At 39.5% G+C, this 14,246-nt stretch overlaps 15 non-coding genes across 15 annotated transcripts; all 15 read left to right on the top strand.

The window, feature by feature from the left end:
- The first annotated feature begins 757 nt into the window (after nucleotides 1-757).
- Nucleotides 758-829, top strand: TRNAE-CUC (transfer RNA glutamic acid (anticodon CUC)). Its single transcript has one exon. It is a non-coding gene; the product is annotated as a tRNA-Glu (tRNA).
- A 527-nt stretch (nucleotides 830-1,356) lies between these two features.
- TRNAE-CUC (transfer RNA glutamic acid (anticodon CUC)) lies at nucleotides 1,357-1,428 on the top strand. The gene has a single exon. It is a non-coding gene; the product is annotated as a tRNA-Glu (tRNA).
- A 1,125-nt stretch (nucleotides 1,429-2,553) lies between these two features.
- TRNAE-CUC (transfer RNA glutamic acid (anticodon CUC)) lies at nucleotides 2,554-2,624 on the top strand. Its single transcript has one exon. It is a non-coding gene; the product is annotated as a tRNA-Glu (tRNA).
- A 1,125-nt stretch (nucleotides 2,625-3,749) lies between these two features.
- Nucleotides 3,750-3,821, top strand: TRNAE-CUC (transfer RNA glutamic acid (anticodon CUC)). The gene has a single exon. It is a non-coding gene; the product is annotated as a tRNA-Glu (tRNA).
- A 1,126-nt stretch (nucleotides 3,822-4,947) lies between these two features.
- TRNAE-CUC (transfer RNA glutamic acid (anticodon CUC)) lies at nucleotides 4,948-5,019 on the top strand. The gene has a single exon. It is a non-coding gene; the product is annotated as a tRNA-Glu (tRNA).
- Nucleotides 5,020-5,546: 527 nt separating this feature from the next.
- TRNAE-CUC (transfer RNA glutamic acid (anticodon CUC)) lies at nucleotides 5,547-5,618 on the top strand. The gene has a single exon. It is a non-coding gene; the product is annotated as a tRNA-Glu (tRNA).
- Nucleotides 5,619-6,144: 526 nt separating this feature from the next.
- On the top strand, nucleotides 6,145-6,216 carry TRNAE-CUC (transfer RNA glutamic acid (anticodon CUC)). Its single transcript has one exon. It is a non-coding gene; the product is annotated as a tRNA-Glu (tRNA).
- A 527-nt stretch (nucleotides 6,217-6,743) lies between these two features.
- On the top strand, nucleotides 6,744-6,815 carry TRNAE-CUC (transfer RNA glutamic acid (anticodon CUC)). The gene has a single exon. It is a non-coding gene; the product is annotated as a tRNA-Glu (tRNA).
- Nucleotides 6,816-7,342: 527 nt separating this feature from the next.
- On the top strand, nucleotides 7,343-7,414 carry TRNAE-CUC (transfer RNA glutamic acid (anticodon CUC)). The gene has a single exon. It is a non-coding gene; the product is annotated as a tRNA-Glu (tRNA).
- A 1,125-nt stretch (nucleotides 7,415-8,539) lies between these two features.
- On the top strand, nucleotides 8,540-8,611 carry TRNAE-CUC (transfer RNA glutamic acid (anticodon CUC)). The gene has a single exon. It is a non-coding gene; the product is annotated as a tRNA-Glu (tRNA).
- Nucleotides 8,612-9,738: 1,127 nt separating this feature from the next.
- On the top strand, nucleotides 9,739-9,810 carry TRNAE-CUC (transfer RNA glutamic acid (anticodon CUC)). Its single transcript has one exon. It is a non-coding gene; the product is annotated as a tRNA-Glu (tRNA).
- Nucleotides 9,811-10,935: 1,125 nt separating this feature from the next.
- On the top strand, nucleotides 10,936-11,006 carry TRNAE-CUC (transfer RNA glutamic acid (anticodon CUC)). The gene has a single exon. It is a non-coding gene; the product is annotated as a tRNA-Glu (tRNA).
- A 1,127-nt stretch (nucleotides 11,007-12,133) lies between these two features.
- Nucleotides 12,134-12,205, top strand: TRNAE-CUC (transfer RNA glutamic acid (anticodon CUC)). Its single transcript has one exon. It is a non-coding gene; the product is annotated as a tRNA-Glu (tRNA).
- Nucleotides 12,206-13,330: 1,125 nt separating this feature from the next.
- On the top strand, nucleotides 13,331-13,401 carry TRNAE-CUC (transfer RNA glutamic acid (anticodon CUC)). The gene has a single exon. It is a non-coding gene; the product is annotated as a tRNA-Glu (tRNA).
- Nucleotides 13,402-13,928: 527 nt separating this feature from the next.
- On the top strand, nucleotides 13,929-14,000 carry TRNAE-CUC (transfer RNA glutamic acid (anticodon CUC)). The gene has a single exon. It is a non-coding gene; the product is annotated as a tRNA-Glu (tRNA).
- The last annotated feature ends 246 nt before the right edge of the window (nucleotides 14,001-14,246 follow it).

The following is a 14,246-nucleotide window of genomic DNA, read 5'->3' on the forward strand; positions in this document are numbered from 1 at the left end:
AAAACTGCTGTGTGGTAAACTTGAAAATTGCTATACATGACCAATCTTCCTCTCCTTTCTTGTAAAACTGATTCCTAGTAGCCCTTTTCCTCATATTCCATTGCACTTCATACAGAGAACTTCCTTTTCTATCATGGAGTGTTCACCTACTTCATCACTCCCTGGTGATCTAGAGGTTAGGATTCGGCGCTCTCACCGCAGCGGCCCGGGTTCGATTCCCAGTGAGGGAAAGCGAGGTCTTCTGACTGTTTTTGACAAAAACACAGATTTATCAAACGTAAAAAAATCTTACACTTCAGAGCATCATTTCTCATATGAAATCGTCTTTAAGTAGACTTGAGAAGCTGTGAGTGGTCAAAACAGATCATGGAAATTGATAACAAAGGGTGAGATGTCTTTCTAAATGAATTTTTGCTACTAAAAGACTTGTGCTCTTGTAGAAAAGAGAATTTTGTCAGAACTATTCAGGCCATGTTTGATATCTGAATCATCAATGTCTTCTTTCGCACCAGTACAATTTATAATGGAGCCAGGAACGCTCAACATCTAGCTCCTCAAAATCATCTTTTTTTGGTGCCAGTACTATACATCAAGGAGGCAAAACTGCTGTGTGGTAAACTTGAAAATTGCTATACATGACCAATCTTCCTCTCCTTTCTTGTAAAACTGATTCCTAGTAGCCCTTTTCCTCATATTCCATTGCACTTCATTCAGAGAACTTCCTTTTCTATCATGGAGTGTTCACCTACTTCATCACTCCCTGGTGGTCTAGTGGTTAGGATTCGGCGCTCTCACCGCTGCGGCCCGGGTTCGATTCCCAGTCAGGGAAAGCGAGGTCTTCTGACTGTTTTTGACGAAAACACAGATTTATCAAACGTAAAAAAATCTTACACTTCAGAGCATCATTTCTCATATGAAATCGTCTTTAAGTAGACTTGAGAAGCTGTGAGTGGTCAAAACAGATCATGGAAATTGATAACAAAGGGTGAGATGTCTTTCTAAATGAATTTTTGCTACTAAAAGACTTGTGCTCTTGTAGAAAAGAGAATTTTGTCAGAACTATTCAGGCCATGTTTGATATCTGAATCATCAATGTCTTCTTTCGCACCAGTACAATTTATAATGGAGCCAGGAACTCTCAACATCTAGCTCCTCAAAATCATCTTTTTTTGGTGCCAGTACTATACATCAAGGAGGCAAAACTGCTGTGTGGTAAACTTGAAAATTGCTATACATGACCAATCTTCCTCTCCTTTCTTGTAAAACTGATTCCTAGTAGCCCTTTTCCTCATATTCCATTGCACTTCATTCAGAGAACTTCCTTTTCTATCATGGAGTGTTCACCTACTTCATCACTCCCTGGTGTTCTAGTGGTTAGGATTCGGCGCTCTCACCGCCGCGGCCCGGGTTCGATTCCCGGTCAGGAAAAGGGAGGTATTCTTACTGTTTTTGACAAAAACACAGACTTATCAAACGTAAAAAAATCTTACACTTCAAAGCATCATTTCTCATATGAAATCGTCTTTAATTAGACTTGAGAAGCTGTGAGTGGTCAAAACAGATCATGGAAATTGATAACAAAGGGTGAGATGTCTTTCTAAATGAATTTTTGCTACTAAAAGACTTGTGCTCTTGTAGAAAAGAGAATTTTGTCAGAACTATTCAGGCCATGTTTGATATCTGAATCATCAATGTCTTCTTTCGCACCAGTACAATTTATAATGGAGCCAGGAACTCTCAACATCTAGCTCCTCAAAATCATCTTTGTTTGGTGCCAGTACTATACATCAAGGAGGCAAAACTGCTGTGTGGTAAACTTGAAAATTGCTATACATGATCAATCTTCCTCTCCTTTCTTGTAAAACTGATTCCTAGTAGCCCTTTTCCTCATATTCCATTGCACTTCATTCAGAGAACTTCCTTTTCTATCATGGAGTGTTCACCTACTTCATCACTCCCTGGTGGTCTAGAGGTTAGGATTCGGCGCTCTCACCGCCGCGGCCCGTGTTTGATTCCCGGTCAGGGAAAGGGAGGTCTTCTGACTGTTTTTGACGAAAACACAGATTTATCAAAGTAAAAAAATCTTACACTTCAGAGCATCATTTCTCATATGAAATCGTCTTTAAGTAGACTTGAGAAGCTGTGAGTGTTCAAAACAGATCATGGAAATTGATAACAAAGGGTGAGATGTCTTTCTAAATGAATTTTTGCTACTAAAAGACTTGTGCTCTTGTAGAAAAGAGAATTTTGTCAGAACTATTCAGGCCATGTTTGATATCTGAATCATCAATGTCTTCTTTCGCACCAGTACAATTTATAATGGAGCCAGGAACTCTCAACATCTAGCTCCTCAAAATCATCTTTTTTTGGTGCCAGTACTATACATCAAGGAGGCAAAACTGCTGTGTGGTAAACTTGAAAATTGCTATACATGACCAATCTTCCTCTCCTTTCTTGTAAAACTGATTCCTAGTAGCCCTTTTCCTCATATTCCATTGCACTTCATTCAGAGAACTTCCTTTTCTATCATGGAGTGTTCACCTACATCATCACTCCCTGGTGGTCTAGTGGTTAGATTCGGCGCTCTCACCGCCGTGGCCCGGGTTCGATTCCCGGTCAGGGAAAGGGAGGTCTTCTGACTGTTTTTGACGAAAACACAGATTTATCAAACGTAAAAAAATCTTACACTTCAGAGCATCATTTCTCATATGAAATCGTCTTTAAGTAGACTTGAGAAGCTGTGAGTGGTCAAAACAGATCATGGAAATTGATAACAAAGGGTGAGATGTCTTTCTAAATGAATTTTTGCTACTAAAAGACTTGTGCTCTTGTAGAAAAGAGAATTTTGTCAGAACTATTCAGGCCATGTTTGATATCTGAATCATCAATGTCTTCTTTCGCACCAGTACAATTTATAATGGAGCCAGGAACTCTCAACATCTAGCTCCTCAAAATCATCTTTTTTTGGTGCCAGTACTATACATCAAGGAGGCAAAACTGCTGTGTGGCAAACTTGAAAATTGCTATACATGACCAATCTTCCTCTCCTTTCTTGTAAAACTGATTCCTAGTAGCCCTTTTCCTCATATTCCATTGCACTTCATTCAGAGAACTTCCTTTTCTATCATGGAGTGTTCACCGACTTCATCACTCCCTGGTGGTCTAGTGGTTAGGATTCGGCGTCTCACTGCCGCGGCCCGGGTTCGATTCCCGGTCAGGGAAAGGGAGGTCTTCTGACTGTTTTTGACGAAAACACAGATTTATCAAACGTAAAAAAATCTTACACTTCAGAGCATCATTTCTCATATGAAATCGTCTTTAAGTAGACTTGAGAAGCTGTGAGTGGTCAAAACAGATCATGGAAATTGATAACAAAGGGTGAGATGTCTTTCTAAATGAATTTTTGCTACTAAAAGACTTGTGCTCTTGTAGAAAAGAGAATTTTGTCAGAACTATTCAGGCCATGTTTGATATCTGAATCATCAATGTCTTCTTTCGCACCAGTACAATTTATAATGGAGCCAGGAACTCTCAACATCTAGCTCCTCAAAATCATCTTTTTTTGGTGCCAGTACTATACATCAAGGAGGCAAAACTGCTGTGTGGTAAACTTGAAAACTGCTATACATGACCAATCTTCCTCTCCTTTCTTGTAAAACTGATTCCTAGTAGCCCTTTTCCTCATATTCCATTGCACTTCATTCAGAGAACTTCCTTTTCTATCATGGAGTGTTCACCTACTTCATCACTCCCTGGTGGTCTAGTGGTTAGGATTCGGCACTCTCACCGCCGCGGCCCGGGTTCGATTCCTGGTCAGGGAAAGGGAGGTATTCTGACTGTTTTTGACAAAAACACAGACTTATCAAACGTAAAAAAATCTTACAATTCAAAGCATCATTTCTCATATGAAATCGTCTTTAATTAGACTTGAGAAGCTGTGAGTGGTCAAAACAGATCATGGAAATTGATAACAAAGGGTGAGATGTCTTTCTAAATGAATTTTTGCTACTAAAAGACTTGTGCTCTTGTAGAAAAGAGAATTTTGTCAGAACTATTCAGGCCATGTTTGATATCTGAATCATCAATGTCTTCTTTCGCACCAGTACAATTTATAATGGAGCCAGGAACTCTCAACATCTAGCTCCTCAAAATCATCTTTTTTTGGTGCCAGTACTATACATCAAGGAGGCAAAACTGCTGTGTGGTAAACTTGAAAATTGCTATACATGACCAATCTTCCTCTTCTTTCTTGTAAAACTGATTCCTAGTAGCCCTTTTCCTCATATTCCATTGCACTTCATTCAGAGAACTTCCTTTTCTATCATGGAGTGTTCACCTACTTCATCACTCCCTGGTGGTCTAGTGGTTAGGATTCGGCGCTCTAACCGCCGCGGCCCGGGTTCGATTGCCGGTCAGGGAAAGGGATGTCTTCTGACTGTTTTTGACAAAAACACAGACTTATCAAACGTAAAAAAATCTTACACTTCAAAGCATCATTTCTCATATGAAATCGTCTTTAATTAGACTTGAGAAGCTGTGAGTGGTCAAAACAGATCATGGTAATTGATAACAAAGGGTGAGATGTCTTTCTAAATGAATTTTTGCTACTAAAAGACTTGTGCTCTTGTAGAAAAGAGAATTTTGTCAGAACTATTCAGGCCATGTTTGATATCTGAATCATCAATGTCTTCTTTCGCACCAGTACAATTTATAATGGAGCCAGGAACTCTCAACATCTAGCTCCTCAAAATCATCTTTTTTTGGTGCCAGTACTATACATCAAGGAGGCAAAACTGCTGTGTGGTAAACTTGAAAATTGCTATACATGACCAATCTTCCTCTCCTTTCTTGTAAAACTGATTCCTAGTAGCCCTTTTCCTCATATTCCATTGCACTTCATTCAGAGAACTTCCTTTTCTATCATGGAGTGTTCACCTACTTCATCACTCCCTGGTGGTCTAGTGGTTAGGATTCGGCGCTCTCACCGCCGCGGCCCGGGTTCGATTCCCGGTCAGGAAAAGGGAGGCCTTCTGACTGTTTTTGACAAAAACACAGACTTATCAAACGTAAAAAAATCTTACACTTCAAAGCATCATTTCTCATATGAAATCGTCTTTAATTAGACTTGAGAAGCTGTGAGTGGTCAAAACAGATCATGGAAATTGATAACAAAGGGTGAGATGTCTTTCTAAATGAATTTTTGCTACTAAAAGACTTGTGCTCTTGTAGAAAAGAGAATTTTGTCAGAACTATTCAGGCCATGTTTGATATCTGAATCATCAATGTCTTCTTTCGCACCAGTACAATTTATAATGGAGCCAGGAACTCTCAACATCTAGCTCCTCAAAATCATCTTTTTTTGGTGCCAGTACTATACATCAAGGAGGCAAAACTGCTGTGTGGTAAACTTGAAAATTGCTATACATGATCAATCTTCCTCTCCTTTCTTGTAAAACTGATTCCTAGTAGCCCTTTTCCTCATATTCCATTGCACTTCATTCAGAGAACTTCCTTTTCTATCATGGAGTGTTCACCTACTTCATCACTCCCTGGTGGTCTAGAGGTTAGGATTCGGCGCTCTCACCGCCGCGGCCCGTGTTCGATTCCCGGTCAGGGAAAGGGAGGTCTTCTGACTGTTTTTGACGAAAACACAGATTTATCAAAGTAAAAAAATCTTACACTTCAGAGCATCATTTCTCATATGAAATCGTCTTTAAGTAGACTTGAGAAGCTGTGAGTGGTCAAAACAGATCATGGAAATTGATAACAAAGGGTGAGATGTCTTTCTAAATGAATTTTTGCTACTAAAAGACTTGTGCTCTTGTAGAAAAGAGAATTTTGTCAGAACTATTCAGGCCATGTTTGATATCTGAATCATCAATGTCTTCTTTCGCACCAGTACAATTTATAATGGAGCCAGGAACTCTCAACATCTAGCTCCTCAAAATCATCTTTTTTTGGTGCCAGTACTATACATCAAGGAGGCAAAACTGCTGTGTGGTAAACTTGAAAATTGCTATACATGACCAATCTTCCTCTCCTTTCTTGTAAAACTGATTCCTAGTAGCCCTTTTCCTCATATTCCATTGCACTTCATTCAGAGAACTTCCTTTTCTATCATGGAGTGTTCACCTACTTCATCACTCCCTGGTGGTCTAGTGGTTAGGATTCGGCGCTCTCACTGCCGCGGCCCGGGTTCGATTCCCGGTCAGGGAAAGGGAGGTCTTCTGACTGTTTTTGACGAAAACACAGATTTATCAAACGTAAAAAAATCTTACACTTCAGAGCATCATTTCTCATATGAAATCGTCTTTAAGTAGACTTGAGAAGCTGTGAGTGGTCAAAACAGATCATGGAAATTGATAACAAAGGGTGAGATGTCTTTCTAAATGAATTTTTGCTACTAAAAGACTTGTGCTCTTGTAGAAAAGAGAATTTTGTCAGAACTATTCAGGCCATGTTTGATATCTGAATCATCAATGTCTTCTTTCGCACCAGTACAATTTATAATGGAGCCAGGAACTCTCAACATCTAGCTCCTCAAAATCATCTTTTTTTGGTGCCAGTACTATACATCAAGGAGGCAAAACTGCTGTGTGGTAAACTTGAAAACTGCTATACATGACCAATCTTCCTCTCCTTTCTTGTAAAACTGATTCCTAGTAGCCCTTTTCCTCATATTCCATTGCACTTCATTCAGAGAACTTCCTTTTCTATCATGGAGTGTTCACCTACTTCATCACTCCCTGGTGGTCTAGTGGTTAGGATTCGGCACTCTCACCGCCGCGGCCCGGGTTCGATTCCTGGTCAGGGAAAGGGAGGTATTCTGACTGTTTTTGACAAAAACACAGACTTATCAAACGTAAAAAAATCTTACACTTCAGAGCATCATTTCTCATATGAAATCGTCTTTAATTAGACTTGAGAAGCTGTGAGTGGTCAAAACAGATCATGGAAATTGATAACAAAGGGTGAGATGTCTTTCTAAATGAATTTTTGCTACTAAAAGACTTGTGCTCTTGTAGAAAAGAGAATTTTGTCAGAACTATTCAGGCCATGTTTGATATCTGAATCATCAATGTCTTCTTTCGCACCAGTACAATTTATAATGGAGCCAGGAACTCTCAACATCTAGCTCCTCAAAATCATCTTTTTTTGGTGCCAGTACTATACATCAAGGAGGCAAAACTGCTGTGTGGTAAACTTGAAAATTGCTATACATGATCAATCTTCCTCTCCTTTCTTGTAAAACTGATTCCTAGTAGCCCTTTTCCTCATATTCCATTGCACTTCATACAGAGAACTTCCTTTTCTATCATGGAGTGTTCACCTACTTCATCACTCCCTGGTGGTCTAGAGGTTAGGATTCGGCGCTCTCACCGCCGCGGCCCGTGTTCGATTCCCGGTCAGGGAAAGGGAGGTCTTCTGACTGTTTTTGACGAAAACACAGATTTATCAAAGTAAAAAAATCTTACACTTCAGAGCATCATTTCTCATATGAAATCGTCTTTAAGTAGACTTGAGAAGCTGTGAGTGGTCAAAACAGATCATGGAAATTGATAACAAAGGGTGAGATGTCTTTCTAAATGAATTTTTGCTACTAAAAGACTTGTGCTCTTGTAGAAAAGAGAATTTTGTCAGAACTATTCAGGCCATGTTTGATATCTGAATCATCAATGTCTTCTTTCGCACCAGTACAATTTATAATGGAGCCAGGAACTCTCAACATCTAGCTCCTCAAAATCATCTTTTTTTGGTGCCAGTACTATACATCAAGGAGGCAAAACTGCTGTGTGGTAAACTTGAAAACTGCTATACATGACCAATCTTCCTCTCCTTTCTTGTAAAACTGATTCCTAGTAGCCCTTTTCCTCATATTCCATTGCACTTCATTCAGAGAACTTCCTTTTCTATCATGGAGTGTTCACCTACTTCATCACTCCCTGGTGGTCTAGTGGTTAGGATTCGGCACTCTCACCGCCGCGGCCCGTGTTCGATTCCTGGTCAGGGAAAGGGAGGTATTCTGACTGTTTTTGACAAAAACACAGACTTATCAAACGTAAAAAAATCTTACACTTCAGAGCATCATTTCTCATATGAAATCGTCTTTAATTAGACTTGAGAAGCTGTGAGTGGTCAAAACAGATCATGGAAATTGATAACAAAGGGTGAGATGTCTTTCTAAATGAATTTTTGCTACTAAAAGACTTGTGCTCTTGTAGAAAAGAGAATTTTGTCAGAACTATTCAGGCCATGTTTGATATCTGAATCATCAATGTCTTCTTTCGCACCAGTACAATTTATAATGGAGCCAGGAACTCTCAACATCTAGCTCCTCAAAATCATCTTTTTTTGGTGCCAGTACTATACATCAAGGAGGCAAAACTGCTGTGTGGTAAACTTGAAAATTGCTATACATGATCAATCTTCCTCTCCTTTCTTGTAAAACTGATTCCTAGTAGCCCTTTTCCTCATATTCCATTGCACTTCATACAGAGAACTTCCTTTTCTATCATGGAGTGTTCACCTACTTCATCACTCCCTGGTGGTCTAGAGGTTAGGATTCGGCGCTCTCACCGCCGCGGCCCGGGTTCGATTCCCGGTCAGGGAAAGGGAGGTCTTCTGACTGTTTTTGACGAAAACACAGATTTATCAAACGTAAAAAAATCTTACACTTCAGAGCATCATTTCTCATATGAAATCGTCTTTAAGTAGACTTGAGAAGCTGTGAGTGGTCAAAACAGATCATGGAAATTGATAACAAAGGGTGAGATGTCTTTCTAAATGAATTTTTGCTACTAAAAGACTTGTGCTCTTGTAGAAAAGAGAATTTTGTCAGAACTATTCAGGCCATGTTTGATATCTGAATCATCAATGTCTTCTTTCGCACCAGTACAATTTATAATGGAGCCAGGAACTCTCAACATCTAGCTCCTCAAAATCATCTTTTTTTGGTGCCAGTACTATACATCAAGGAGGCAAAACTGCTGTGTGGTAAACTTGAAAATTGCTATACATGACCAATCTTCCTCTTCTTTCTTGTAAAACTGATTCCTAGTAGCCCTTTTCCTCATATTCCATTGCACTTCATTCAGAGAACTTCCTTTTCTATCATGGAGTGTTCACCTACTTCATCACTCCCTGGTGGTCTAGTGGTTAGGATTCGGCGCTCTAACCGCCGCGGCCCGGGTTCGATTGCCGGTCAGGGAAAGGGATGTCTTCTGACTGTTTTTGACAAAAACACAGACTTATCAAACGTAAAAAAAATCTTACACTTCAAAGCATCATTTCTCATATGAAATCGTCTTTAATTAGACTTGAGAAGCTGTGAGTGGTCAAAACAGATCATGGTAATTGATAACAAAGGGTGAGATGTCTTTCTAAATGAATTTTTGCTACTAAAAGACTTGTGCTCTTGTAGAAAAGAGAATTTTGTCAGAACTATTCAGGCCATGTTTGATATCTGAATCATCAATGTCTTCTTTCGCACCAGTACAATTTATAATGGAGCCAGGAACTCTCAACATCTAGCTCCTCAAAATCATCTTTTTTTGGTGCCAGTACTATACATCAAGGAGGCAAAACTGCTGTGTGGTAAACTTGAAAATTGCTATACATGACCAATCTTCCTCTCCTTTCTTGTAAAACTGATTCCTAGTAGCCCTTTTCCTCATATTCCATTGCACTTCATTCAGAGAACTTCCTTTTCTATCATGGAGTGTTCACCTACTTCATCACTCCCTGGTGGTCTAGTGGTTAGGATTCGGCGCTCTCACCGCCGCGGCCCGGGTTCGATTCCCGGTCAGGAAAAGGGAGGTATTCTGACTGTTTTTGACAAAAACACAGACTTATCAAACGTAAAAAAATCTTACACTTCAAAGCATCATTTCTCATATGAAATCGTCTTTAATTAGACTTGAGAAGCTGTGAGTGGTCAAAACAGATCATGGAAATTGATAACAAAGGGTGAGATGTCTTTCTAAATGAATTTTTGCTACTAAAAGACTTGTGCTCTTGTAGAAAAGAGAATTTTGTCAGAACTATTCAGGCCATGTTTGATATCTGAATCATCAATGTCTTCTTTCGCACCAGTACAATTTATAATGGAGCCAGGAACTCTCAACATCTAGCTCCTCAAAATCATCTTTTTTTGGTGCCAGTACTATACATCAAGGAGGCAAAACTGCTGTGTGGTAAACTTGAAAATTGCTATACATGATCAATCTTCCTCTCCTTTCTTGTAAAACTGATTCCTAGTAGCCCTTTTCCTCATATTCCATTGCACTTCATTCAGAGAACTTCCTTTTCTATCATGGAGTGTTCACCTACTTCATCACTCCCTGGTGGTCTAGAGGTTAGGATTCGGCGCTCTCACCGCCGCGGCCCGTGTTTGATTCCCGGTCAGGGAAAGGGAGGTCTTCTGACTGTTTTTGACGAAAACACAGATTTATCAAAGTAAAAAAATCTTACACTTCAGAGCATCATTTCTCATATGAAATCGTCTTTAAGTAGACTTGAGAAGCTGTGAGTGTTCAAAACAGATCATGGAAATTGATAACAAAGGGTGAGATGTCTTTCTAAATGAATTTTTGCTACTAAAAGACTTGTGCTCTTGTAGAAAAGAGAATTTTGTCAGAACTATTCAGGCCATGTTTGATATCTGAATCATCAATGTCTTCTTTCGCACCAGTACAATTTATAATGGAGCCAGGAACTCTCAACATCTAGCTCCTCAAAATCATCTTTTTTTGGTGCCAGTACTATACATCAAGGAGGCAAAACTGCTGTGTGGTAAACTTGAAAATTGCTATACATGACCAATCTTCCTCTCCTTTCTTGTAAAACTGATTCCTAGTAGCCCTTTTCCTCATATTCCATTGCACTTCATTCAGAGAACTTCCTTTTCTATCATGGAGTGTTCACCTACATCATCACTCCCTGGTGGTCTAGTGGTTAGATTCGGCGCTCTCACCGCCGCGGCCCGGGTTCGATTCCCGGTCAGGGAAAGGGAGGTCTTCTGACTGTTTTTGACGAAAACACAGATTTATCAAACGTAAAAAAATCTTACACTTCAGAGCATCATTTCTCATATGAAATCGTCTTTAAGTAGACTTGAGAAGCTGTGAGTGGTCAAAACAGATCATGGAAATTGATAACAAAGGGTGAGATGTCTTTCTAAATGAATTTTTGCTACTAAAAGACTTGTGCTCTTGTAGAAAAGAGAATTTTGTCAGAACTATTCAGGCCATGTTTGATATCTGAATCATCAATGTCTTCTTTCGCACCAGTACAATTTATAATGGAGCCAGGAACTCTCAACATCTAGCTCCTCAAAATCATCTTTTTTTGGTGCCAGTACTATACATCAAGGAGGCAAAACTGCTGTGTGGTAAACTTGAAAATTGCTATACATGACCAATCTTCCTCTTCTTTCTTGTAAAACTGATTCCTAGTAGCCCTTTTCCTCATATTCCATTGCACTTCATTCAGAGAACTTCCTTTTCTATCATGGAGTGTTCACCTACTTCATCACTCCCTGGTGGTCTAATGGTTAGGATTCGGCGCTCTAACCGCCGCGGCCCGGGTTCGATTGCCGGTCAGGGAAAGGGATGTCTTCTGACTGTTTTTGACAAAAACACAGACTTATCAAACGTAAAAAAAATCTTACACTTCAAAGCATCATTTCTCATATGAAATCGTCTTTAATTAGACTTGAGAAGCTGTGAGTGGTCAAAACAGATCATGGTAATTGATAACAAAGGGTGAGATGTCTTTCTAAATGAATTTTTGCTACTAAAAGACTTGTGCTCTTGTAGAAAAGAGAATTTTGTCAGAACTATTCAGGCCATGTTTGATATCTGAATCATCAATGTCTTCTTTCGCACCAGTACAATTTATAATGGAGCCAGGAACTCTCAACATCTAGCTCCTCAAAATCATCTTTTTTTGGTGCCAGTACTATACATCAAGGAGGCAAAACTGCTGTGTGGTAAACTTGAAAATTGCTATACATGATCAATCTTCCTCTCCTTTCTTGTAAAACTGATTCCTAGTAGCCCTTTTCCTCATATTCCATTGCACTTCATTCAGAGAACTTCCTTTTCTATCATGGAGTGTTCACCTACTTCATCACTCCCTGGTGGTCTAGTGGTTAGGATTCGGCGCTCTCACCGCCGCGGCCCGGGTTCGATTCCCGGTCAGGAAAAGGGAGGTATTCTGACTGTTTTTGACAAAAACACAGACTTATCAAACGTAAAAAAATCTTACACTTCAAAGCATCATTTCTCATATGAAATCGTCTTTAATTAGACTTGAGAAGCTGTGAGTGGTCAAAACAGATCATGGAAATTGATAACAAAGGGTGAGATGTCTTTCTAAATGAATTTTTGCTACTAAAAGACTTGTGCTCTTGTAGAAAAGAGAATTTTGTCAGAACTATTCAGGCCATGTTTGATATCTGAATCATCAATGTCTTCTTTCGCACCAGTACAATTTATAATGGAGCCAGGAACTCTCAACATCTAGCTCCTCAAAATCATCTTTTTTTGGTGCCAGTACTATACATCAAGGAGGCAAAACTGCTGTGTGGTAAACTTGAAAATTGCTATACATGATCAATCTTCCTCTCCTTTCTTGTAAAACTGATTCCTAGTAGCCCTTTTCCTCATATTCCATTGCACTTCATTCAGAGAACTTCCTTTTCTATCATGGAGTGTTCACCTACTTCATCACTCCCTGGTGGTCTAGAGGTTAGGATTCGGCGCTCTCACCGCCGCGGCCCGTGTTTGATTCCCGGTCAGGGAAAGGGAGGTCTTCTGACTGTTTTTGACGAAAACACAGATTTATCAAAGTAAAAAAATCTTACACTTCAGAGCATCATTTCTCATATGAAATCGTCTTTAAGTAGACTTGAGAAGCTGTGAGTGTTCAAAACAGATCATGGAAATTGATAACAAAGGGTGAGATGTCTTTCTAAATGAATTTTTGCTACTAAAAGACTTGTGCTCTTGTAGAAAAGAGAATTTTGTCAGAACTATTCAGGCCATGTTTGATATCTGAATCATCAATGTCTTCTTTCGCACCAGTACAATTTATAATGGAGCCAGGAACTCTCAACATCTAGCTCCTCAAAATCATCTTTTTTTGGTGCCAGTACTATACATCAAGGAGGCAAAACTGCTGTGTGGTAAACTTGAAAATTGCTATACATGACCAATCTTCCTCTCCTTTCTTGTAAAACTGATTCCTAGTAGCCCTTTTCCTCATATTCCATTGCACTTCATTCAGAGAACTTCCTTTTCTATCATGGAGTGTTCACCTACATCATCACTCCCTGGTGGTCTAGTGGTTAGATTCGGCGCTCTCACCGCCGCGGCCCGGGTTCGATTCCCGGTCAGGGAAAGGGAGGTCTTCTGACTGTTTTTGACAAAAACACAGACTTATCAAACGTAAAAAAATCTTACACTTCAAAGCATCATTTCTCATATGAAATCGTCTTTAATTAGACTTGAGAAGCTGTGAGTGGTCAAAACAGATCATGGAAATTGATAACAAAGGGTGAGATGTCTTTCTAAATGAATTTTTGCTACTAAAAGACTTGTGCTCTTGTAGAAAAGAGAATTTTGTCAGAACTATTCAGGCCATGTTTGATATCTGAATCATCAATGTCTTCTTTCGCACCAGTACAATTTATAATGGAGCCAGGAACTCTCAACATCTAGCTCCTCAAAATCATCTTTTTTTGGTGCCAGTACTATACATCAAGGAGGCAAAACTGCTGTGTGGTAAACTTGAAAATTGCTATACATGATCAATCTTCCTCTCCTTTCTTGTAAAACTGATTCCTAGTAGCCCTTTTCCTCATATTCCATTGCACTTCATACAGAGAACTTCCTTTTCTATCATGGAGTGTTTAACTACTTCATCACTCCCTGGTGGTCTAGAGGTTAGGATTCGGCGCTCTCACCGCCGCGGCCCGGGTTCGATTCCCGGTCAGGGAAAGGGAGGTCTTCTGACTGTTTGACGAAAACACAGATTTATCAAACGTAAAAAAATCTTACACTTCAGAGCATCATTTCTCATATGAAATCGTCTTTAAGTAGACTTGAGAAGCTGTGAGTGGTCAAAACAGATCATGGAAATTGATAACAAAGGGTGAGATGTCTTTCTAAATGAATTTTTGCTACTAAAAGACTTGTGCTCTTGTAGAAAAGAGAATTTTGTCAGAACTATTCAGGCCATGTTTG

The sequence above is a fragment of the Pseudophryne corroboree genome, chromosome 8, assembly GCF_028390025.1.
Source record: "Pseudophryne corroboree isolate aPseCor3 chromosome 8, aPseCor3.hap2, whole genome shotgun sequence".
NCBI lineage: Eukaryota > Metazoa > Chordata > Amphibia > Anura > Myobatrachidae > Pseudophryne > Pseudophryne corroboree.